The sequence below is a fragment of the Hemicordylus capensis genome, chromosome 1, assembly GCF_027244095.1.
Source record: "Hemicordylus capensis ecotype Gifberg chromosome 1, rHemCap1.1.pri, whole genome shotgun sequence".
Lineage (NCBI taxonomy): Eukaryota > Metazoa > Chordata > Lepidosauria > Squamata > Cordylidae > Hemicordylus > Hemicordylus capensis.
In genome coordinates, this window is record NC_069657.1 from 379,337,929 (window position 1) to 379,362,343 (window position 24,415).

Sequence of the window (24,415 nt, forward strand, 5' to 3'; positions counted from 1 at the left end):
TCTTCTATACAGAAAGAAGAAGAAAATAGGAAGAGAATGGCTCCCTGTCCCCAATGGGCTCAGAGTCTAAAAGGAAACACAAGGTAGACACCAGCAACAGCCACAGGAGGAATTTTGTGTGAGACTGAAGAGGACCAGTTTCTCCTCTCCTGCCAAGCATAGCGTTAGGCACAGTGAGGCAGTTGCCTGAGGCATAAGTGCAGGGAGAGGTGCAGGGGACAGCAAGTGCCAGCCCCACCATCACCACCACAGGTACCACAAAGGAACATAGGAAGCTGCCATATACTGAGTCAGACCACTGGTCCATTCTAGCTCAGTACTGTCTACACAGACTGGCAGCGGCTCCTTCAAGGTTGCAGGCAGGAATCTCTCAGACCTATCTTGGAGATACCAGGGAGCAAACTTGGAACCTTCTCTTCCCAGAGTGGCTCCATCCCTTAAGGGGAATATCTTACAGTGCTCAGACCTGCAGTATTCATATGCAAACAAGGCTGACCCTGCTTAGCAAAGGGGACAAGTCATGCTTGCTACCACAAGACCAGCCCTCCTCCCTTGGGCTTCCCTACTGCCCACTGCTGCTGCTCTTCCTCACCTCACTGGGGCATGATGCTGTTCATTTTACCCTCTTTGCTCTGCTGGGTGTACTTCATCTTTCCCCATCAGAAAGATCCTCAATAGCATGGCCTGAGAATGCTGAGCCCCCACCTGGAGATGAGGGGGGCATCATATTGTCCTTTGCCTCAGGCAGCAAAATGCCTTGGATCACCCCAAGTACTCATCATATCCAGCAAAACGGTGCTGCAAAGAGAGCTCCAGAGGAACTTGACCCTGTCCCATTGCCGCTATTACTCCCCACTAGCCTGGGGATATGACTGCGTGATATTTGAGAGCCAGGAAGGAACCAAGAGCAAAGGGTCCCCCTCCCTCCAAGGAGTTAAGTTGCCTGGGAATTTAAGATTATTACCTCTAATTAACTTAAGCTCATTAACTCTAGATCATTACTAGTGTTTAAAGCTGCAAGGCATATGTATGGAGAACTTTGGGTTCTAGACAAGGTTTGATCCTTTCCAGCAAGAAAAGCTTACATTGTGGGAGAATCCCTGTTGGAAGATTGCCCGTGAATCTTTTTATTGGGCTAACTGGGCCTCCCACAATGTCATTACACTGGATCAATTGATCTCTTTTGAAACTGTTTTTAAACCTTTTGATACTTTGAGAACCAAGTTTGATTTATCTTTTAATGCTAGCTGGCAGTTCATTCAGCTAAAACATTTACTGTCGTGGCTTTTTGGTCCTGATGCGATTGCAGCCTATGAAACTCCATTTTTATTATTAGACTTGGAATATCTATTGGATGCACCTAAGCATGTAACCTCGCTCTATGAGAAGCTTAAAGACATTGATAAGATTGATATTGACTATATCTGAGATCTTTGGAACAATGATTTTGTTCTTATTAAATCAATGATGGGTTGCTTTGAAGGCAGTGAAACCCTTTGGCTCTCAAAATGAGGCTAATATAGCAGAAACTTTTATTCCATGTTTATTGGAAATCAGGGATGTGCACAAAACCAGCTAGACTGGATTTGAGCCGACCCAGCCCAGAACGGTTTTGGTTCCAGTCACGCAAATGGCTTCTGTGCATGCATGAAGGTCACTAAAATGGCCCCCGCATGTGCACAGAGGCCTGAACCGGGGAGGCTGGGCGGGGGGAGCTGCTGCTGCCCCTGCCACCTCCCCCGCTGCAGATTGAAGTTCTGTGAAGTAAATGTGGGACTCCCCTCTCACCCTCTCTACCTTTAGAGAAGCCCCCTGCTCCCTATTTACTTTATCCCCTCACCAGTAGAGATCCGAACTGGCTTGGTTCAAACCGAACCCAGTTTGGTTCAAATTCAGATCAGCCAAGGCCAGTCCAGTTTGACCCTGAACCCATCGAGCTGAGTCAACTTAGCATCGAGCCTGGCTTGAACTGAGCCGGCTCGCACACCCCTATTGGAAACCTCAGAGAATCTTTAACAAAGGGTGGTCGCAGACTTCCAGATGTTGGAGCTGTAATCTGTATGAGGGTACACTTACACATATGGTTTGGTCCTGTCCAGTTATTGTACCATTTTGGCTTGACATCCATAAAGTTGTTAACATTTTCTTTATTTTTACATTTATATCCCGCACTTCCTCCAAGGAGCCCAGAGAGGTTGACATTGCAGCAATCATTGCCTGTCAAGGATGTTCATGTACATGTTTTGTTGGGGTACATCCCCAGAATATGGAATATAGCATTACATCAAGAACTATGGATTCTTCATGCGTGGTGGTGGGGGATCACCAAAAGGATTATAATACAACACTGGAAGGACAAATTTACTCCTGCACTGCAACTTTGGATAACTGACATGTGTTCCCTGTCAGCATTATTTTGAACCGGGTTTTTTTTCAACGGAAAGATAAAGTAGAGAAATTTTTAGCTATTTGGTCGAATTTTAATGAATTGTTTATCCTTTCAAAACAAAATATATATATCCTTAGAAGAAGGTGTTCTTCTTCCCTTTCTTTTTTTCTAGGTAGGTTGTATTTTATTATGTTAAAGTTATGCTTAAGCAATCCTTTTCTTTTCTTTTCCAGTTATACTCACATATATAATTGATAGAAAAAGTATTGATACTTTTGAACTTTGGTGCTGGAGAAGACTTTTGAGAATTATACCATGGACAGCCAGGAAAACAAATCAATGGATCATAGAACATATCAATCCAGAATTTTCACTCGAGGCACACATGACCAGGCTCAAACTATCATAAAGTGTGCCATCAAGCCGATTTCAACTCCTGGCACCCACAGAGCCCTGTGGTTCTCTTTTTGGTAGAATAAGGCGGAGGGGGGTACCATTGCCTTCTCCTGTGCAGTATGAGATGATGCCTTTTAACATTTCCCTACATCACTGCTGTATAGTACCAGCGGGGATTCGAACTGGCAACCTTCTGCTTGTTAGTCAAGCATTTCCCCACTGCGCTATTATGTGGCTTTCAAACTATCATACTTTGGACACATTATACAAAGACCCAGCTCCCTTGAGAAGTCCATAAAGCTGGGAAAAATTGAAGGAAAGAGAAGAGGACAACCAGCAGCAAGGTGGATGGACTCGATCACGACAGCAATGAATGCACCACTGAGAGACCTTAAAGGCCAAGTTGAAGACAGATCATCCTGGAGTGAATCTATCTGTGTGGCTGCTAAGAGTCGACACCGACTTGACGGCACTTCATCAATCAATCAATCAGTCCTTGATTATGTTATATGCATTGTATTTAAAAGAAAAACAAACAAAAAAGTTGCCTGGGGAAAAAGATTTTGCCATACACCTTCATGCCAAAGGCACACCCTGCAAGCTCCTTGCCCACTGTTTTCTGTTTAATTAAGACCTTGCTCTGCACTCCACAATCAGCAATGCTGCAATAATGTGGCTGTGTGGCTGCCATGACAACTTAGGAAAGGGAAGACATGGGCACTGCACAGGCAGCTGTCTCCACTTGCTACCCCATGGCTCGCTCCCCTGCCGTAACGCTGGCGTTTTCTTCTTTTTAATGAGACACGTGTAATCTTGTTAATGGTTTACTTCCCCCAAAGTTAGTCTGCCTCTAAAATGTGTCAGCAGAAGTGGCATCAGTCTATGTCATCATTTCTGTACGGTGGAAAGAGATTCAGTCTGTGAAGAGGCCAGCTCATGAAGTGCTTGCCTTTTCCTTCCTTCCCCACTACACCCTTTTGAGTGAAGATGCTGGTGCTAATTATGGAACCAACTGAAATCCCAGTGGATGACACCATCTGCAGTAAAGCTGATGAATTAGATGCTTAGCACCAGTGGCAGGAACCACAGAGAACATCCTGCAAATGAGACCGATATGGAGGTAATGGTGGGGGACGCAGTTTTCTTAGTTTATAATTACACCCCTTTCCAAAGCAAATTCCTGCCAAGATGGGTCTCCTCGCTTCTTAATTTGTTACAGCAGATCATACCATCAGGATGACTTAAATAGTGAAGATGGATTTGCACATGACTGTAACACAGCTATCGCTGGGGTGTTGTTTCCCCACCCCCCTCCAGCAAACTTCTCCCAGCTTCTCTTTTGGCTTGGCAAGTGGATGTGTGAAAATATCTCAGTTTATGGCTACAAAAAGACATGCATTTCTCTCTCTCCCTTTGTCTAAATATTTATGGATTTTACACTCCATGAAAAGATGACAATTTGCCAGACAAAGAGAGAGATTGGGTTTTCTCCACTTTTCTCATAGTCATAGCAGAGGATAGAAGAGAGGACCAGGAATGTCCTGAGGCCATTGGACAGACGCCTAGGCATAACATTCCTTTCCTCATAAAACACTGCAGTATATGTGATAATTTCCCAACCCCTGAGAGAAAAGTTTTCAGGATACAACTCACTCAGTCCTTTGGCCTGGTTTTGTAGCATCTCTGCTCCCTCCCTCCCCGATCAAACTGGATTTAAAATATCCAATATTTTTACAATGCACACAGCTCTATGGTGACAATAACCATTTTCTGTATCCCATTTTCACACTGCAAATTGATGTGATGTAGTTCATAACAACATGGTTATGTGTTTTTTAAAAATAGAAATTTTACCTCCAAGACTAATATGGGGGCGGGGGGAATCACCTCTCTGAATTTCGTTTTTGGGCATGTGAGAAGGAAATTATAGATCCATTGACATTCCGATGCTTCAGCAGGCAGGCCAATAGTCACGCATGGCGTTTAGAGAGCTCTGGCTTGTTTACCCAGAGTGAACTCATGGCCTGACATGGAGGCAGCAGTAAAGAGTGTCACGACATGGGGTCATGAAAAGGATGCAGTGCTCTAGAGAGCCAGGAAAATCCAATGCCTCTCTGTTATTGACATACTTAAATTTGAGGCTAATGCTGTATCATGTGCCAGATTGACCTCTAGGGTCCTGAATGATTTCATATGGCTGGGGCTCGGGATGAAATAAAGCCTCCTTTTCAGCAGGCACTCCCACTGCTCTTACTGCAGTTTCAACATCTGCTTGGCAGGGATGGATGGCCAAGGTGTTTTTACTCTCGCAGCAGCTGCATTGCACAGCTCGATCGGAGAGCTGCTCCCCTGTACTATGCTTCAAAGGAAACTGAGGCATGTGCCTCGCAGATCATGTACAGCACCCCTACTACATTTGTGCTCCAAGTGACCATTCAGAGTGCTCATGTTCCGCATGGCAGGCCCTGCTAGTTTGCACCATTATTGTGGTGCGCTGTACAAAACACATGCTGGGTGGCAGTCACTCATTGGACTGGCAAGTTGAGTGCCTGTCCTAAAGGCAATAAACTTGCCAACTGTAGAGGAAATTATACATTTGTAGCAAACATGAGAGAGCACCCCAGGTATTTCCTCTCTAGAAGTGTAGGGCAACCTACAACCAAAAAAAGAGAGGAGATCCGGTCTTGTGGTAGCAAGCATGACTTGTTCCCTTAGCTAAGCAGGGTCTGCCCTGATTGCATCTGAATGGGAGACTTGATGTGTGAGCACTGCAAGATATTCCCCTCAGGGGATGAAGCCGCTCTGGGAAGAGCAGAAGGTTTCAAGTTCCCTCCCTGGCTTCTCCAAGATAGGGCTGAGAGAGATTCCTGCCTGCAACCTTGGAGAAGCCGCTGCCAGTCTGTGAAGACAATACTGAGCTAGATAGACCAATGATCTGATTCAGTATATGGCAGCTTCCTATGTTCTTAACCGATGGCCAAATAAGCAAGTGAAACACTTCTAATCAATTTGGGTTTCTGTTATTCTCAACAACTTGGCTCAAAAGTCAAGCTTGACTGACCTCTTGCCTAGGTGTTTCAGGGAGATATGTGACTTTTGCACATGTCACCTTCCTCAATCAATTCTTGTTTATGTCCTAAACAGGACAACGTGGAGATGCTCAAGAATCCAGGGCAGTGGCATGCAACTAAATTGTCAGATGGACCATGTAATCCCACTTCCATGTACACCCCTAGGTTATGGAATGCACTCCCTGCAGAAACATGAGCTGTATGTATCATCCTTAGATGTACTCAAGAAAGCTGTAAAGACTCATTTTTTTTTAGTATGGCACTTTAAACGGTTTTAATAAGGTTATAATTCTTTTAAAATGTAATTGTTTTGTTTTTATTTATTTATTTATTATTTATTTATTCGATTTCTATACCGCCCTTCCAAAAATGGCTCAGGGCGGTTTACAAAATGGCTCAGGGCGGTTTTTGATTGTGAGCTACCTGGGCCATTTGGGATTAAGCAATATTTTTTAAAAATATATTTTGGTAAATAAATAAATAAATAAATGCCACTCTCAAGCCATCGCTTCTCCAGTTGGCTGGCCACAGTACCCACTAGCATTCCAGTTCTGGCCACCATGGCCTAAACTCACTACATGATGGGGGGGAAATGATTGCCAGACTAATACATTGGGTGTCTGAGAGACAAAAGAATGCCCCTTATTTTTGCCTTTACTCATGGAGACAAATTCCCAGAAAAAGATACTTGCAAAATGCAGAGCCTAAAAGCTTTTCGTACTGTACAAAGCAGTTACACACAAACCAATTTTCATACCTAATCTGAGCCCAGTACTTAAAACGTGCTTCTGTTTTGGAAGGAAGGCTGTTGCTCCCCATTGCCCATATGTTTCCTTCACATGCGCCAGTGCGGGTAATCCCTTTCTAAGGCAGCAGGCAGCTAATTTATGACAGGTAATTGAAGCAGTGGCCTCCCAGGCCCTTCTATGTATAGAAAAAGGCATTCATAATACATGTGCAGTACAGGAAGACATTCTAAGAACACCAGCTGAGTATGAATAATTAACACATTAAAATTCCACTCTTGTTATTGGATTTCATACAAAATATCTGCCTTTCCATAGATACTATGGTTCCAGGATTAGTTTAAAGTACTTTGCATCAGCCAAGCATCAGAGTTAATTCCTAGCCAATGATGGACCAACTAATAACACAGAGAGAAGCTGATTACTGAACAAACTGAATGGAGCCCTCCTCAAATCATACCAGATGCTGGTGTCAACAAACCACCCGTTATGAAGGCAACATTTTCTCACTAAATCCAAGGTTTGGCCCCTGAATTTGCATGGATTTACATAGCGACATTATACAACCCTTAGTGTAGCAAAAGAATGAAGAATCCCATTGCAGCCAAAGGCTATACTCTACTGCGTCAGGAGACAAACATCTGCACAGGCTAGGACTGATCAGATTTTTGAACACAGGGATAGCACTGTCTCCTTGCACCAGGGTGCTCAGTGTTCATGCCCCCCGCTCCTGAATACAGTGGCTGTCATGATGGGAACATTTGTTTGTTTGTTTGTTTGTTTAACATTTTTATACTGCCCAAAACTTGCGTCTCTGGGTGGTGGTTTACAACATAACAAAAACATTAAAACATTAGTTAAAAACAAAAACAAGAAATTTAAAATATGACAATTTAAAAATTTTAAAACAATAGTCTAAAACAACAATATTCTAAAACAACAATTATTCAAAGTTATTCCTTTGGAATTAAAAAGACACGTTAGGCAATTCCAAACATCCTTTTAATTTTAAGGGGTGCTCTTTGAGGCACACAGAAGCCCTCCTCTGAGTGCCCCTGCCAAAAGAGGCGAGGCAGGTAGTTACTAGGGAGAGAGCCTTTTTGGTGGTTGCCTCCCGTTTATGGAATAGCCTCCCCAGTGAGGTTCGCCTGGCTTCATCACTTCATTCTTTTAGATGCCAGGTAAAGACCCTTTTTTTCACTCAGGCCTTTTAAATTTTATTTTCATATTTGATTTTTAACTGATTTTGAAAGAGTTTAAAAACAGCTTTGTACTGTATTTTCTACTTTCTCCCCTTTTGGTCTGTTATGATTTAATGTGTTATATGTTTTTATTTCATGTTTTGATGCTGTGCTGTGAGCCGCCCAGAGAACAATTTGTTATGGTGTGGCTAACAAATAAAGTTTTATTTATTATTTCTTGTTTACACAGTCAGACAGGTGTTATTGACTGGTTTGTTTTATCCAGACATCGAGTCCTTCCCAAGGACCTGGGATGCCAGAATTTTGTTATTATTATAGGTATTGTCGCAAAATACAGGCTGGTCCCAGTAAAGTTGCTTTTTGTAATTGGCTGATGGTGATTTCTGTGGCCCCCTATTATTGTTGTTGTTGTTGTAATTTTCCTAATCATGTCAGCCATCATGTCGGTTTGCCTGGAGTGGCAAATGTGTTTCTCCATGTGATCAGAAGCACTGGGTGTAGATGCAGATGTACCGTAGCACTGCACTGTAGCAGCACTCCCTCCTTCACATCAGGACTGGACTTGTGGCACACCAAGAAGATTCATTAGAAACCCTTAATTACATACTTCATATGGTTGACTTAAGCAAGCCGCCTGTTAACACGGTTAGGAAAATACTGGGGTTTTTTTTGCACAACACAAACAGGCAATGTAAATGAAGTAAGGCATTTTATTACCATCTAAAGCCATGTGCTTGAACAAACTTGGATTTGTCATGCTTATTGCTTCTGGCAACCAACCCCTGTGTGATGTGTTTGAATCATCATTCCAGACCTGGTACACATTTGTCAAAACTTTTATTGCCTTCAAGTCCCACAAGCTCCAATCCTATTTAAATAAGTGGGGCATTTTCAAGTAGACACTGATAGAATTGGGCTGCATGCCATCATTAAGGGACAAAATCTAGCCACACTTAAGCACTTTAAGATCCTCTGATTTCAGATGGAGAGACATTCCATCTACAACGTGATCCCCTGCTAACTGATCAAAGAGGCACCTTTTTAAAGTGGCGACTCTCTTATATTTAGCAGGGGGAAGAGCAACTGGTCCTATCCATCCTCTGCACAGCATCCCTCCAGTGGCTGTTGCTGGTGTTGTTGTGAATTGTCATAACCCATCATAACCAGAGGTACCAACGCAGAAGTATGGTGAAATATATGGGCCTGGGTGACTCCATGTTATATCAAGAAATGAAATAATATCTGAACTCTGACATACTGTTCCTTGCTCTGTGAGGAGCAGGAAGCAACCTGGCATTGTGTTGTTAAATGGATATGCAAGAAACACACAAAGGCTTTGGCCTGAGTGTTCATATGCTAAATTACAACTGACTACCAAGGTGTCTGTGGACCGGTTTGCCAGACCTGTTGAGTTCCTCCTTCCATTGTCAGTGATGGCCCTGCAAGGCCCAAGTGATTAAGCTCAATTGCTGTCTATAGAAATTCAACATAGCCAAATGCATACAGAGATCCGTCTGTAGATTTTAACCTTACCTCACTGACAAATGCATTGATTCTCAGTCTCACACAGGCACACCTTTTAATGTTACTTTAAATATTCTCTTGTTTTCAATTACAAGCAAAACACTGGATAAAGGTACATAATGGAATGACTGACACCAAATGAGACCAATTCCACAATTCCATTACTAACTCTGAATTTTAACACCTTCTGGGGACCAGACTGCCAAGATGTAATTTGCAGCATCTTAGATGCAGATTTCCCCACCCCTCCCTTCCTGAGCGCACGCAGTTTACAGAAGATGAAATCCAAAGATATCTCTGGACTAGCTGATATCCTGAATAATTAAGATCTTGTTCAGAAGGTGGCAGGGTTGACACCTTTTTGGACATACAGGAAAAGAGGAGATTTTTGAATAGATCCTATTCAAGGATCAAAGAGAAAATGACTATAAGAATGAGGCTTTTGAGACAGAGAGTTTAGCATTCTTGTGCCTACAACAAGATCAGCTCACACGCTTTCCCAGAGTTTGCTGCACAGCTGTGGGGCTAAGCAGGAACACTGCCCGTGCTCAGAGGCTGTGACTTCCACTGCGCAGTGAGAAGTCAAGGCTCCCCAGCCATGGAGCTCTCAGCTATGATCTGAAGCAACTGCAACAGCTCCTGTCTCCGCCAGCGCCTCACTCCTTCAACTGAAGTGATTCTCCTCTCTCCAGCCTCGGAGCCTGGTAATATGCTACAAGCCTTGGGAATTCCCTCATTCCTTCCCCTTTCCCTGCTCCCTTCTCCTCTCCCCCCCCTTTTTTCCTTCTACTAATCTCTGATCTCCCCCCAAACCTTATCAGCCCTCAGCCTCCCCCCCTTCTCTTTTCTGCCTGTAGCAATATTGATAGAGTGTTCTGCTTTTTGCCTTGCTAGATTAGATCTTTTATACTCAATAAAGCCCATTGAATCTTTGAGTGGTTTGATCTCCTCCCTTCTTTGCAATCCAGATCAAACACGGTCATCAATATAAAAGAACAAGGTCACGTTGGTGACATTATGGTCCAGACCTATTTTATATACTGGCTAATGAGCATGTTTAGTGTATAGATCAGGCCTGGTCTGTAACACTGTCTATCTTATCTTTCTTTTTTTAGAATGTGAGCCCTTGGGGATCGAGCTGTATGCATGTATGTCTATGTAAACTGCTATGAAAACTTTTGTTGAAAAGTGGTATATAAATATTCATCTTATTTGTTTTTGTATTTATAAAACAAAGGTTATTTTTTAAAAGACCCTTATGATTCACCTGTTTTCTCAGACTTTTAATTCATTTTAATTAACTATTATGACATAATTGTTTTAATCATTTCATCCTGTTTTTATATTATATTTTAACTTATGTAAACCCCCAGGGATGCACATCATGTGGTACAGAAATATGAGCAAGAGAGAGAGATGAATTTAATGCCCCGTCCTAAAATCCAGTTCTAGCTCCATTGCGATCAACGGGATTTACTTACAAGTAAATGTTCTCAGTATTGGTGTTAAGGTGGATAAGGCTGTACTCATATACACATTTATTGAGGAATAAGAATTCAAGGGGCTGACTCTTAGGAAACTTATCTTGTTTCTTTAACGATCTACTGCCTTCTTTCCCTTGCCTCACAGTTGGAGACAACATAGAAGTTTTACCACTCAGATAATAAATAAATACTAGCGGATCCAGCACAGACCATCCACGCTCCTAGTTCTCCCTGTCATTCCCCCCTCCCTTCAGCCCAAGTCTGTTCTCCTTCCCCCCCTTCAGCCCCCAGTCCGTCCTCCATCCTTTCTCCTTTAGCCTCAGTCCATACTGCACTTGGTTTTCCTTTCCCTCCCTGCCCGCCTACCACAGTTTCCCTCAGCCGGTGTGGCCAGTGCTTTCCTTCCCTACTGGCCAGGCTGGGCTGTGGGAGCTTTCCCTCCCTGCCGGCTGGCCACTGCTGCCATTTTCTCCCTGTCCCCCAGGCAGCTGCTCACAAACTCTCACGAGAGTCCTGCATGGAATTAGAGACGGGTATGTTTAGGAGAATTATATATATAGATTCTCCCTAACCAGAAACTTCAGAATATTTTCCTCAGTATAGGGTTGGATAACATATTGGAACAACATGAGGCTTCTTTTCAGGGTCTCAAGCAGAGATCTTTCCAGTTCTGCTACTTAAGAGGGTTTAAAAAGTAAATAAATCTGGAGATGCCAGGGACTGAACCTGGGACCCTCTGCACACAAAGCAGGTGCTGGAGCACTGACCTATAGTGCCTTCTCTAGCAGTGAAGCTAGACGTGATGACAAGCAAAGCATGTACTTGTCAGTCATATGCTTGTTTCCCCCCATAAAGAACAGCTACAAGGTAATACAGCTAAGGGCTATGGTTTCTGGCTGGGTTCAGATGTAGCACAGAACCGCCGGTCCAGTGGACCCGTGGTTCTGCACCTCCCCCACCACCCTCCTGTCCATGCTGGGACAGGGAGCTGGCTGTGTGGGCTTCCTTCTTGACAGAAGTACAGCCAGCACAGTCAATTGGGCCAGAGTGAGGGAGGAGCTTCCTCCCTCAACTCTGGTCCCACTGGACCCAAACTGTGGTGTCAGCATTTGAACGTAGCATTAGCACCACCCAAATGGAGTTTGTGGTGGCAAAACTCCACTCTTACTGAAGGTTCAGCGTGGAGTTTGGTGAGGGAAACCATGGGACACTTTCCCCCACAAACTCCATTTCCAGGAGTTCAGATGTTTGGGTTAGGAAACCAGAGGTGTAGGGACCTCTGGTTTCCTATTTCATCTAAACCCAGCCCGTCTCCACCACAACCCAGGGTCTGGATCAGGCCTGCCACAGCTGCTATTTGCCCTGTGAAAGAAGTTTCCTTTGGCACCAACAGAAGTTTCTTTCCTGAGATTAATAGCATGAGTGTGTGAGTGTGATATCTGGATTAGGGCCATGGTAGGACAAAGTTCCCCTCCTCACAATTCCAATTCATAATAGATTCCACCATGTCTCGATATTAAGGGAGGGGGGGAAAGATAAGTACATGTTTGTCATAATGTACAGTCTGGTCCTGACTGAGGTTCTCTCTTAAAAGTTCAACTTCTGGAAGCAGATTTAGCCCCAAAGTGTTTTGATGAGTTCATACAACTTATAATGTAAGGTTCATCCATTTTACTACACAAACCACAGCACATTTGCTTGTACATTAAAGAGTATTGTCGTGCATAATTTAAACTGAACAATTGTCCCATGAATGACTGGAGCCCATCTTGTGAGGCATTATGCTTGAGTTTATATGGGGAACTTCACTCACTAATTCAGAATGGACTAATAAAGGCTTAATGTGTGTGCACTTTCCCCCCTCTTTGGAGCCATAAAGTTTAAAGCTGTGATGCATTTGACTGAGAACATTTTGTAAAGCAGCACGCAGAAGAATCAAACATAAAAACACTCCAAATGATAGTGGATGATGATCCCCCTTTTCTTTAAAACACATAGAAAAACCAAGGAATTAGTTTTTGTCCTTGAACAGATTTATGAATGTGTGGTTATCCAATTATACTTTTTACCTTTATGCAATGACTCAGTGGCTGGCATGATGCACATGTCTGACGTGAACAGGAGTTACTTGAGGAGCTGTTGCTGCAGACATGGAAACAGCAACACTGCTATAGAAAATGGGCAGTAGTGCTAGAATGTCCACTTATGGTAGGAAAGCTGGTCTTGTGGGAGCAAGCAGGAATTGTCCCCTTTGCTAAGCTGGGTCTGCCCTGGTTTACATTTGAATGGGAGACCACATGATGTGAGCACTGTAAGATATTCCCATTAGGGGATGGGGCCACTCTGGGAAGAGCATCTGCATGCAGAAAGTTCCAATTCCCTCCCTGACATCTCCAGATAGTTCTGAGAGAGATTCCTGCCTGCAACCTTGGAGAATCCAATGCCAGTCTGTGTAGACAATACTGAGCTAGATAGACCAATGGTCTGTCTTGGTATAAGGCAGCTTCCTATGTTCCTAGAAGCATTACTATATTTTTCCCAGTGTAGTGAATGGGGGAAAGTGCAGTAATGCTTCTGGTGCTGCTGTTGCCCTTTCTCTGCAGCAAATGCCATCACTTCCATGTCTGCAGCAGGCAGTGGCTCCACAAGTCACTCCTGTTCACATTAAACATGTGCATCATGTCAGCCAGTGTAGGTAAAAACTTAAAACAGGAACAAAAAATGAATATAAATATTGTAATGAGCTTGAGATTATTCTTGCTAGTAATAATGCTAGCTGGTCAGCTCCTTTATTAGGCAGATCACTGGCTAATAAGTCAGAAGGTCCGATGATGTTCCAGAATGTGGGCTGAATGTCTCTCCAGTACCATGGCAGGGGAGGGAGGAAGACATCGGGAGTTTTGTAAGATGCAGGTATCCATTACCTGGAGGGAGTGGTTGATGTGAGAGGGTCAAGTGGCTCACTTCTCTTCCTCCTCCCCTCCCCCCACAGTTGTGTGCATGTTTGGTCAGTGAAAAGAAATAGCAGGTTGCAGGCTAGGTGTGAGATCCAGAATGAGTTTTGGAGACTCTAGAATGATGGAACTGGGCAAAGGGTTGGAGCACCTTGGGGTGCGGAGCTGCCTCTTGAGATCTGATGTAATCTGTTGCTCACTTGTAGAAGCTTTATCCTATTTCAACTTCATCTAATGCTCAGTTTGCATATTTGTAAATATTACACAGGAACCATAAGTCGACACTGACTTGACAGCACTTATCAACCAAGCCTAGTGATCTTGCCTTCAAAGGACACCACAATCCAAGTAATGCTGCATCTGTGGAACTCCTCCCTGCCTGAGGAAATGAGCAGCAGGCACATAGCACTATATTAACTATCAGAATCAGCTTTTATTTCTATCAATGACCAGAACAAAAAACAAGCAAAAAAAAGGAGAGTGTAAGACATCATAAAATGGTAATACGCAACTTGCATGCAATGTAACAAAACTTGGCCACAGAGTTAGTACTCATACTATCAAATTTAGACAGTAATAAATCAAGATAAAAGTCATCTGAGCGGCCAGGAAAAGGCTTCAACAAGGGTGAGATAAAATCTAAACGGGCATCCCTGTAGAGGTCACAGTAAAGAATAAAATGTGCAGTCGACTCAATAGCACCTGAGCCACAAGGGCAGAGGCGCAAAACATAAGGAATCCCCTTGAACCTTCCCTTAAGCACAGATGTTGGAAGAACGTTAAGACGTGCAAGGGTCAAGGCACGCCTAAATTTAGGAAAAGTTATGTTACTTAGGTAATCAGCAGGCTTAAGATTGTAAAGCTGGTTACCTATATACAAACCTCTAGGTATTTTGGAGGCTTCAACCTGTAGGTCAGTATCAATTATTTGCTGTTTAATAACCTTCATAGCTGTAGTAGAGCCCATCCTAACAAGTTCTTCAAGTGGGATCCCATAAAGTTGAGATTTTATTTTAAGCGACCGTTTCCATCTCGAATCAAAGGAGTCGGTCATAGTAAGAGGGACTAATCCTGCTTGTGAGAACTTCAATTTTAACCAGAATAGGAAAATACATTTCCAATAAACCGATTCCAAAGTATAGAGGCCTGCCTCCCATCTAATAGCGGCATTTGAGACACTATTTGGGACCTGGAAGATGGATCTAAGAAATTTTGTCTGTATGGCCTCCAGAGGTGAAAAATTGCAGAAAGGGCCCAATTGTGCACCATACGTAAGCTGTGGGTGTACTTTAGCTGCAAAGAGTTTAATAGCAGCAGGTATATATGCAGTGCCCTTAGTGAAATAAAAAGATCTAATTGAGTTGGCCGAATGTTGGGCTTTCTGTATAGTGTAGTTCAGGTGGGCCTGACGGCCTCCCGAAGCATGGAAGACTATGCCAAGGTATTTAAATATTTTAACTTGTTCTATTAATTGGCCATTTATTTTCCATACATGGGGCTTGGGGCGTTTGGCAAATACCAGTACTTTAGTTTTCTGGTAGTTTACCTCAATGGCCTCCTCTGCACAAAAAAAGCTAAGTGATGCAAGTGCCCGCCTTAGGCCGACTGGAGTCAGTGATAGGAGAACCATGTCATCGGCATACAGCAGAATTGATATATGTTTATTAGCCAGTTTGGGCGGATGAATAGAAGGAGCATTCATATAAGTTACTATGGAGTTAATATAGATGTTAAACAAAATAGGGGCTAAAATACACCCTTGTCTGACTCCTCTATGTGTGGGGATTTCAGCAGATAAGTGACCCCATGCACTACAACGAACTCTTAGGGATGTATTTTCATGTAGCTTATAAATTAATAATAGGAGACGCTTATCTATGGATAAATCCCTCAACTTAGCCCAAAGGCGGCCCCTAGAGATGGAATCAAAAGCAGATTTTAAGTCAATAAATGCCGCATAGAGGGCCGAGCCAGGTTTGCAAGTATATTTCTCAGCCAGGTGTTGGAGTATAAAAGCCTGCTCAATGGTCGATCGGCCTTCGCGAAATCCGGCTTGTTCAGGAGCCAGGATGTTATAGGCATCAATCCAGTCAGCCAGTTTTGTCAGGAGATGTTTCGCATATAATTTAGAAATAATGCTCAAGAGGCTAATTGGGCGATAATTTGCGGGATCTTGTCTGCTTCCTTTTTTATAAATAGGGATAATTAAAGCAACCACCCAATCCTGAGGAATTTTCACAGTGTTATCGATAAATGAGAATAATGACGCAAGAACAGGGGCCCACCATTCTAAATTAGTGCGTATAATCTCAATAATGATGCGGTCGATCCCGGGAGCTTTACCAGGTTTAGTTTGTTTGACAAGGGCCTCAATTTCTGAACATGTAACTGGGTTCCAATAGGAAAGGTCAGAGGTATTTAATTCTAACTTAGCTTCCGTGGGATCAGTTTGACTGTAGAGTTTGTGGAAATGACGCTCCCATGATTCCACGGGAACAATAAAGGTCGGTGAGGAGGGAGCTCTCACTTGAGGAGAAGAGATCAGTCGCCAGAACCTTGTTTGATTCCTTGATTTAGCCGCATCAATTAGTTCAGACCATTTTTCTCTAGTAAATTGAAATTTCTTAGATTTCAACAATTTCTTATATTGATGCCTCAGATTAAGTAAATCCTGCGAGCTGAATGCAGAGGCACCTTCAGCATGGGATTTAAAGGCCTGAATGAGGGCCTTCTTGGCAGCGCAACACTCAGAATCAAACCATGGGCGGGAGGAGGTTTTATGGCGCTGACTAGCTGGTGGACAGGAGTTGGTGAGCATGGGTGAAAGGAAGCTAATTAGGCTATCATAAAGATCTAAGATAGCTGGAGAGGAAATCTGTAATCCTTTCCCAACTAGGGCATCTCGCAGAGAGATGGCATCCTGAGAATTTAGGAACAAGCTTACTTGGTTAAGCAGGAAAGGAGACCATCTCACTCACTGGAGTATAGGTCCATCATTCCTGCAAAGGTCTTGTCTGCAGTCTAACCTAACAAGGCCTTTCCAACCAATATTCAGAAGCAGGGGGAAATGATCGCTCTCTGTTCGATTAACAACTTGAAAATTCCTAACAGCTGAGGCCAAACCACGAGAACTAGCCACATAGTCAATTAAGGAAGGTCTAGCTCCCACCCAGTGTGTAAACTCTGCGGGAAAATCAGTGTGAACCGCTCCATTAAGACAGTGCAAATCCAACTTATTAAATGACTGAAGTAAGGTTAACCAGAAGCATTAGCTCTAGAATCTTTAGAGTGTCTGACGAATAATATATTAACTATTAACATCAAAATGAACCACTGCTATGATAGTCAGGTCTGAGTTTTTAGGGACCTCAAGGAGAAGGAAGACCCAAAGCTGGAAAACAGTCCCTAATAATGCCCTTCACATTCTTTCTGTTTCTATCTCTGTGAGCTTTACTTTATGGTACCTCCTCAGGTGGGTGTTCAAACCTTATAGATCTCAACCAATCAAAAGAGTGGACCTTTTGGAACTTTTGCAAAAGGCAATAGATTTCTCTGGGGACTAAGAAGTCAGAATTGGGGTAAATAACCACTAATATGGAAAATCAGTTGCTAAAGAACAAATAAAGTATACCCCAGGAATATCACATGTACTTTTGTTGGTAATGAACCTTCTGATATAACAAACACATATCATACATTTGGCAGATAACAGACACTATCATCCCATTGTCCATATATTTCTTATTTTTCAACCCTCTCTTTAAGTACACAGTCACAGACACAAACACAGCTGGTTCACAGTCTTGGCACAGCGGCTGCTGCTGGCGTCCCCCCTCTGATGGCAGGCACCTCAGAGGCAGGAGACTTGGCTGACAATTTCCTGCTTAGATGACGTCTCCTAAGGTCAGTCTCTGTGCAGCGACTGGATCTCCCAGTCTCCTGCAGGCTCAAAAGGTGGAGATCTACCTCCGTTCCAGCAGAACCTTCCCTCTTGCTTCTCAGACAGAACTCCTTCTCTCTTTGCGGCTGATGTATCGGTTCCTCACTCACTCAGGCCTCTAACAGTCATTCTCTCCCCCACAGCATTCTGTTTTCTCCATAGTCACTATTTTCTCTTTCAGAAGCTTGCAGGTTTGGTGCTAGGTTATGGTGGTCCCTGAGGCAAAGCCCTGTGCTAGGCCTCCGATAGTGCACTAAGCACCCCACGACCTGTTAACAAGGGGAAGAGAGCTGGTCTTGTGGTAGAAAGCATGACTTGTCCACCTAAGCTAAGCAGGATCTGCCCTGGTTGCATACAAAAAGGAGACTAGAAGTGTGAGCACTGTAAGATATTCCCCTTAGGGGATGGAGTCGCTCTGGGAAGAGCATCTAGGCTCCAACTTCCTTCCCTGGCCTCTCCAAGATAGGAGAGAGAGATTCCTGCCTGCAACCTTGGAGAAGCCGCTGCCAGTCTGTGTAGACAATACTGAGCTAGATAGACCAATGGTCTGACTCAGTATATGGCAGCTTCCTAGGTTCCTGTGATTGCATTCCAGGCTTACACTACCTGCCTGGTAAGCTTCAGCACTGGTGCTTGCAGCTAGAGTGGCAGTGCCATTTCCCAGGTGCTCCAGCACATTGACATACATCAGGGAGTAGGACATCTGGAAAATCTAAAACGGTGCTACCACTGAAGAAGTAACATCTGTTGCTCCATCACTGGCTGGTGAGTTTGCCAGGGCCGAAGGGAGGACTTAACAGGCAGTGGTAGGTGGCGGCAGCAACAAATGCTCCTTCTTTAGCGGCGCCACCAGAGACAGATGTGATAACAGAGCAACTCACTCAGCTGAGCAAATTGCTCTGTCTTCATCTCCTCCTGCCCTCCACCCCTGCAAATGGACTTTCTGGCTACTAGTCGGAGGGCTGTGGGCCACCTCCAGTCTCAAAGGCAGGATGGCTCTGAGAACCAGTTCCAGGGGAGTAATGGCAGGAGAGAGGACATGTCCTCAACTCCAGCCTGTGGCTTCCAGCAGCATCTGGTGGGCCACTGTGAGAAACAGGATGCTGGACTAGATGGCCCTTGGGCCTGATCCAGCAAGGCTGTTCTTATGTTTATGTTATGTTCATGACAAACATATCAGGTGGATGAACATTTGTGAGTGGGGAGAATGAGAGATGGACAATAACGGAGTGACTCTCTCAGCTGAGAGTGTTGCGCTGCTGCCGCCATACAAAGGTAGCAGAAAAACAAACGGGCTGCACACAAAGCACACAAAACAGCGGTAGTGATGAAAAAAGGAAAGTGAAACAAAGCTGAAATACCCTTAGTAGAACTGCAGCCTAAAAACCTATATGGTCAACATATGGGGAAAAATGAAGTTGTTCCCATGAACAAAATACACAGCCCATCTATCTGCTGAATGGAGTAGCTATATTAAAACCCATGTAGAGCATAATAACCACATTAGCATATAACAGCCTAAATGATACAGAAGTAAACCGTGAGAATACAGAAAATAAGTCCTTTGAAACTTACTGCAATTCCAGTCCTCTGTTGTGCAGTAGCATACTCATAATCCTCTGTTGCACAGTGGCATACTCATAATGGTTCTACAAAACAGTAGCAAGTTGTGTAAATAACTATTTACATACTAGAACAAATGTCTTGGAAATGCAAACAAAATCTTCCTTAGATGAATAACCTCACAAAAACTACCCCATCAATCAAACACAAAGAAATTCAAACCTGATTATTCTTCTATATGAGATCAACAAGCTGGAACTTTATGCATGCAAATTTTTATGGAGCCAACATTCCCTCCTATAGACCTTTAGAATAAAGCATACTAATCTCTACCCCCCACCCCCGGTCCTCCAGATATCTGGGCTAGCACCAATGAAAATGCTGCATGGCCAAATGAAGCTATTTCCAAACAAGTCTTAAAGGGTGCAAGCTTAAATGTTTCTGCACCAGCTGTATGAACTTAACATGCTCTACAGAATCATGAGAAAGCAGTTGCATTAACACAGTAATTCTATACTTCAACACATTTGAACATAGGCTCCAGTAGTTCATGCCATTCAATAATTGCTTCCACTTCAAAAAGCCCTGTGCGTTTATAATTGATGTGGAGTGAGTTGCTATAGATAAAGCTGAATGTAAAAGCTAACCCTAAACGAGCTGCAAACCCACTGAATAGTATAGCCCTCATGGCAAGTTTTAAAGGGTACATATAAACAAGCTGCATACAAAGGTGAGCACTGGGGTTTCATAGGCATGGGCCCATGGACTGGTGCCAGACGGGCGTAACTATAATAGGGCAAGGGGAGATAGTTGTCTGGGGGCCCACTGCCTTGGGGGGCCCCCCAGAGGCAAGTCACATGACTGACTCCCCCAGCCGCACACCCGCCCGGGCTTCCTTCAGTTGTATTCATCCTCTGAAATTGATGTGAGTGTTAAGATCTGGAGCTACCAGAACAGCATGTCTTTCTCTAGTACTATTAAATGACTTGTATCGTCCACAATTTACAAAACCTTTAAAAAAACAATTTAGGGTGAGTGAGAGAGATATATAATTATACTTCAGTGAGGGGACACCATTTTAAAATCTTGTCTCTGGGCCCACTCCAACCTTGCTACGCCCCTGGTGCCAGACCTGCCTGACCCCTGGAGTCAGCCATGCCAGAACTCACTCTGGTTCTGTCTCCTCCTAAGTGGCCACTCCCTGTACAATCTATGCCATGCAGTGGACACTGTGGTGTTTGGGGTTAATCCATTCCTTGATCCAGGCCAGCTTTTGAATGGGGCTTTAGTTGCAGTTAAAGCCTCATTTTGTATTCCAGTCCTGGGGTAGAGGTGGGCTAACAAACAGCCAGCAGCAAGAGCACTGGGAAAACAGTCTGCACTTGCCTTTATTTATTTCATTAAACTATTAATATTCCTAATTTCACTCCACTGCCTTGTCCTTGCATATCACAACTCTTTCCCTTGGATTTTACACACACCACCAAGAGACTACTGTCAGACTGCAATGATACCTTGGTGAAGTGGTCTACCCAAATCTACCTCTGCCCTTATCCCATAAAAAATTAAAGGGAGCCATATTATAACATGACTGTGCTTTTGCACCATTTGCATTCATTTCAGTGGGGCTTGCATAACGAATTTCGTGGTGGATCATGCTCCAAAGTACTAAGTAACATTCAGAAATATCCAGATTTTTTTTTAAGATATCATTGATGAATCAACACTAATAAAAATTCAGCTCAGCAACATCACTGCATTTTAAGATAAGGACATGTGCATGTTTTTATTCCAGGAATTTGTGGGAAATATTAGAAAGAAAAGCATGCTTTAATTAAAGGGTTCGGCTTCAATGCATACTCCTGTGGAGCAGCGCTGTGCCCGACTTCCTCTCCAGTCACACACTGAGATTGGCACCAGTTCCAGAGGCTGATCATCAGGGAGCAGTCAGGCACAGTGATAACAGCATATATATACTTTGTTTCCTTTCCCCTTATTCTTAAAGTGATTAGGTAATTAAATTATATGATTCTAAAATGTGCCCTCACTATCAATAAAATACTCAGTGCTTTTGAAAGCAAAATTCATATATACCAACTGGATTGAGGTCCCAGGGTTTCAGCTTTCATTTTAAATAAAGCATTTCTTATCATAAATTGCCATCATCATCTAACAATAACAATAACAATAATATTTTATACTGCTTTTCAATTTAAAAAAATGACTTGCAAATTAGTTTGCATAGCAGGAATTTTACGTTGTTTACATAGTTTACATAGCAACATCCAAAACAGTTCTTCAACTAGTTTACTTAGTAACAATGGTTCTCTGTCCCCAAAACCGTCACATTTTGAAAAAGAAAATACCACCATCACAAAGGAGACACCAGCATCAGCCATTGGAGGGATTCTATCTTGGGCTGAATAGGCTCAGCCCAGGTTAAATATGAGAGTGCCTCTTTGCCCAGTTAGTAGAGGAATTATGCCACATCACCAAAACTGAACTGAAAATCTCTCTGTGTGTGTGTGTGTATGTGTGGTGGGCAGGGAGGTAAAGCCAGAATAAGCTATTTTCTACTATACCTGATTTGGCCTGTGATCTCCTCTCTCTCTCCCAGTCCTGGACATCCCCATTTGTGGGTTTTGCTCTAGGCCACTCCATTCCCCTGAAGCCCTCTGCCCTTGGAATGACTGCGACAGGGAAGATATGTGTGGAATCTCCAACAGTAGCTGCTGTGCCAGCACAGCCTTGCAGCTTAAAAATACTCCAGCACATGAACTGGTTTCAGATGCATGTGCGTGTGCAATTGTGCATACATCCATATGCAGATATATGTGTATATGCGTGCATAATTTCTATTTAAACCAGAGCATAAGTACATGCAGCTGTAGATAGTGATGGTTGTGTTGAGGCGATTTAAAAATGATTTCACATGCTCAACTTCAGAGTCAAAAGAATAAGGTTGGTTATGCTCAGTGTTGGGTCTTGTTTCTTATCCAGTGATGGAAGAACATGAACATTAATCCATCATCTTAGAAAAGATTGTAATTCTATTATACAAATGCACTTAAAGAATGATTAATTAGAAAGTGTGGCTTTTGGTTTATGCCCTAATTTTTGCTGCTGTCTAAAGACCTGGAAAATAAATGAAAGCCCCAATATGGAGTCTCTTGGGCAAAAAAAATGAGTTAAGTACTCTCTGTGAACTGAAACAGGATATAGTTATGATTTCATAATAATTGCAATGACATTACCATATGTGCTGCTCTCAAGCTATATCCAGAAACTGCTGGGAGAAGTTTGTAGAGTAAATGCTGGTCAACAGCAAACCACTCTAGGGGCACCCTGAAGAACTAGCACAGAAGAATGCTGAATCCCTGCACGGAGGGATAGGCTGATGCAGGTGAACTTGTGTGGATCCTGCTCAAGTAAAGCTACACCTAAGAAGTGGTTACTTTCTAATTGTGTGTACTCATTTATTATATTTGTACCCTGCTCTTTCTGCAAAGAGCTGAAGGTGGTTCACATCCCCTGCTAACTGAATCCCCTGGGAGTTATTCACTCATGGCTTCATGCTGCTGGGTAAATTTTGAGTGAAGCCACTTCGAATCACACTTGTGGCATTGAGGGAAGCAGCCCCTCCCCTCTGCTTTCAGGTTTAGTTTTGATGCAAGTTCACATGACATACCTCTGTGTTTTCCTTCTAGCCAATTGGCAGGGTGGGGGAGAGCTTTCGAAAGAGCTATATCTGCACTTCTAAAAAGAGTACCCCTCTTATCATGCTAATGATTTTATGTCAGTGCCTCTCCCTATTGGCTCCAGCATTTTCAGAAAAGGTAGCTTAAAACCAGCATTTTAAAAACCCGGAAATACACCGAGAGAAGTTAGAACTCACAAGACAAAGCCTGATTTGTGTGTGGAGTGGGTCCAAGGATCTCGAAGGGAATGCGGGGTAGGTTTGGCTGGTGTGTGAACGCACACACACTCTCTTCCGAAGGAGATCTGGGGTAACAGCCCTGTCTGTAAAGCCTCATGCTAACTGAGCAAAGAGGCACCTTTTAAAAGCAGTGATTCTATTTATTTAGCAGGGGGAGAGAAACTGGCCATATCAGTCCCCAGCACAGTATCCCTCCAGTGGCTGTCGTGGTGTCTGTCTTATGTTTCTTTTTTAGACTGTGAGCCCTTTGGAAACAGCAGGCCACTGTATGTATGTATGTACGTATGTATATAAACTGCTTTGGGTACTTTTGTTGAAAAGCGGTCTATAAATATTTGTCTTCGTCATATATGGTCCCCAGGTGGTCTCATAGGAACATAGGGAGCTGCCTTATACCAGATCAGATGATCTAATTCAGTGCTGTCTGCACTTACTGCAGTAGCACCGGGCGCCGGAGGCCAAGGCCACGCTGCCGCCCCGCACAGGATTCCGGGCAAAGCACACAGCTGCTTGAGGCAGCTTCTTGCAGGTGCTGCCCTAATGCTGGTAAGCACCTGTTGGTTGACTTTTAAAGGTGCCTCTTGCTGCCTCCTCTCCCCTGGAGCTGGAGCTTCCTTCACTGGCCGCTACTGACTGACTGGCAGCAGCTCTCCAAAATTTCATGCAAGAGCCTTTCCCAGACTGACCTGGAGATGCCAGGGATTGAACCTGGGACCTTCTGCATGCAAAGCAGATGCTCTACCACTGAGCTATGGTTCCACCCTATCCAAGCAGCCAACAGGGTCAGGCAAGCTTAATTTCAACCATGGTTCTGCATCACGTGCTTCTGCCTATTCTGTGAACCCTTTCAAGCTATCTGATCCTAGGCATTTCAAAGAAAGCCTTTGAGATCTCTTGGGCAGAGATCATCTGCTAATTTTTAAGTGGGTGTTCCATTTCCCTATCTCTTTTATTTTCTCCATCACTCTCCTCTAGCAGCCCCTACATCTGGCTTATATTATAAACAATGGCAACTATTTTGTCCTGCGCACTATGCTGTATTGTGGTAAGCTGCATGGAAAAGATGGCCCATCACTACATACACACCACTTCTTTCTCATCACCCCAAATAGCTGGGGATGGAGGCATAGCTCAGTGGTAGAGTGTCTGCTTTGCATGCAGAAAGTCCTAGGTTCAATCCCTGGCATCTCCAGATAGGGCTGGGAAAAC

The 24,415-nt window shown here is 43.6% G+C and overlaps 1 long non-coding RNA gene across 1 annotated transcript; it reads right to left on the reverse strand.

The window, feature by feature from the left end:
* Positions 1 to 17,208: 17,208 nt before the first annotated feature.
* On the reverse strand, positions 17,209 to 19,615 carry LOC128346058 (uncharacterized). The gene is made up of 3 exons (XR_008316758.1): positions 19,492 to 19,615; positions 19,282 to 19,355; positions 17,209 to 17,975 (listed from the first exon to the last, which is right to left on the reverse strand). It is a non-coding gene; the product is annotated as an uncharacterized LOC128346058 (long non-coding RNA).
* Positions 19,616 to 24,415: the final 4,800 nt, after the last annotated feature.